This window comes from Osmia lignaria, unplaced genomic scaffold (genome assembly GCF_051020975.1).
Source record: "Osmia lignaria lignaria isolate PbOS001 unplaced genomic scaffold, iyOsmLign1 scaffold0047, whole genome shotgun sequence".
Lineage (NCBI taxonomy): Eukaryota > Metazoa > Arthropoda > Insecta > Hymenoptera > Megachilidae > Osmia > Osmia lignaria.
The window spans coordinates 132,501-135,000 of NW_027478188.1; the positions used below are offsets into that span (position 1 = coordinate 132,501).

General features: G+C 44.4%; 1 non-coding gene across 1 annotated transcript; it reads right to left on the bottom strand.

The window, feature by feature from the left end:
* Positions 1-1,683: 1,683 nt before the first annotated feature.
* LOC143307185 (5.8S ribosomal RNA) lies at positions 1,684-1,838 on the bottom strand. Its single transcript, XR_013064390.1, has one exon. It is a non-coding gene; the product is annotated as a 5.8S ribosomal RNA (ribosomal RNA).
* Positions 1,839-2,500: the final 662 nt, after the last annotated feature.

Here is a 2,500-nt window from a genome sequence, read left to right on the forward strand (position 1 = left end):
AAAAAAAAAAATAAACGAAAAGAAGCAAAAAAGCAAACACGTAGAGAAACTGTGCGTGAATCAACCTTTCGCATATTCAATTTTTCCTCCTCTCTCGTTTCAAAATGTTTGTATTTATCGTTCGATGAAACGAGCACAAGAGGGAAAAAAAAGTTGAGACACGACGTTCCCATAATTTTCGTGTTATTTCCTTTTTGCTTCAAACATTTTGCGGACTGCAGCTTCGTCGTATTGCTTTTATCAATTTTTAACAATTTCAAAGCGAAGACAACTCGCAAGACGATCCATTTCGTCTCGGTTCAATTTTAACGTCCGTCCGTATTATTTTTTGTTCCACAAGAGATTTCGAATAGGTTTCTTTATTTATCATCCCTTCTTTTCGAGCGCCACGGAAGCAAGAGGAAAAGCAAGAGCGAGAGAACATTTCGCGTATACTTCATTTAACAATTTTAACCAACACGCGATGTACTCCACACACCTCTTAGATTTAACAACTGCTTTTCTCTTCTTCTCCCCTTAGCGCAAGGGTAAACCCCATTTGTCTCTTCTTTGGAACGCAACAAAACTTTCGAGGACTGGACGACCGAGCGATGGTCGCGCGGTCTTCGCTTATCTTTAACAAACGAAGTAGTCCGTATGTATTCTAAATGTTGAAGCCTCCTAGAGCTTTAAGCCATGCGAGACATTGAAATGCTGTTTTAACGGGAGCATGCATAATTGCTGCAAACATACTTTTATCACAAGTTCTAGCCACGCCACGGAGGCTTCGAAGTTCCTTCACCATTCGCTTTCCTCTCTTTTGTTACACAGTTTCAGACTACGATCAGGGGTACCGAAACGCTGTATTGATTGTAAACAACCATTTTTATCTTGGAGCGGAGCGTTCCTTTACTCGTTAGATTTGTCTTGTCGCGTGTGTATTCGCTTTTTCGACGCTTTTTAACCATTTAACTTGTTTAGCGAAGCTAAACGCACAGACAGACAAAAAAAAAGGAACAGCATCGCGCGTCAAACAGCGACGACCCATCTGAAGCGATCTTTCATTTATACACCGTTTGTAAACAGAGAGATGTATAAAGCGCGGGGAATCATTCGAAACCCTGGGGCTATTCGAGCTTGCATTTCAGCAAATTATCATCTCAAACATTTCACTCGTTTGCTTTTTCTAAATTTATAGGAGAGCTTCTTTCGTTTATTTTTGACACACCTTTCGTAAATATCGTTTCTGGCAACGTCGGGAGCGTGGATTTCTACAAGTGAACAATCGCGCCGATCCGATAACTTCCAGCAGGATGGAGAATCTTTATAGATTATCTTCCGAGAACTCGGTGCTTTCACGGGCGGTCGTTTATAAATTTTAACGAACGACTCGCGCGCCGTGACGCACTTGCGCTAGTTCGAAGAGATATTTCGAAATTTGTTTCTCTCCTTTAACGGCCTGCATTTAGTGTATCGGTTGCGATTTTCGTCACATCGTTTCCACGACAAACGCCGACGAACTGCCCAACTATCGCTCGTACGTTGCGACTCTTTCTTTGTTTATCGTTCATTCATTCTTTCAATTTCGTTCGATAATCCCGCTCCGAAACGTTCTACTTTCGTTGAACGACGGCGAGATGTTTAGAAAGAAATGAATTACTCTTTTTTCGAGAAGCAAACGCAAGCAGTCTTTTGTTAAGAAAACGACCCTCAGCCAGGCGTGGTCCAGGAATTGTATCCGTGGACCGCAATGTGCGTTCGAAATGTCGATGTTCATGTGTCCTGCAGTTCACACGTTGACGCGCAATTAGCTGCGTTCTTCATCGACCCACGAGCCAAGTGATCCACCGTTCAGGGTAATCGTAAAATTTTGTATTTCAAACTCTTTAGATCTTTAGAGTGTTATTTTCATTATTAACACGCATCACATTCGATACCCACATCACTCTCCCACCCGGCGCGTGCGGGAGAGCGAATTCGGGCGTCGCCAACGTATTTGTTTGTTTGTTCGATCGTTGACGACACGATCGCGTCCAAGGACGGAAACCGTCGGAGAAACGCCCAGTGGCACGCTCCTCTCGACGGTCGGGCGTAAAGTACATTTAAAAACCTTGAAAAGTACGAACGCACACAAGGAATGCGAGCGCGCGTCCTGTCGCTGAATCGTGGGTTGCGAGATTCGAACAGACACACGGCCGGCGACGATCGGTCTAACTAATGGACACATAGTTTTTCAAAGACTCGCTATCGTCGCTTCTCAGCCGGTCCGTAAACAACACACATCGATCAGGCGGACGCACGAATCTTACCACGGTGCGTGTTTCGTAGATTCCAGGTTACCCGCAAGTACCTCTCTCTCCCTCTCGAAAGAGGAATCTCGATCCGTCCTTTTTGGACAATGGAGAAATCTTTTTATCGCAACACGGATGGCAAAGAAACAACCAAAGCGTAGGAGCGTGGGGACGAGAGCGACGAAAAGAACGTCGCGAAAACAAAGTTTCGACGGTTGCTCGTTCTAATA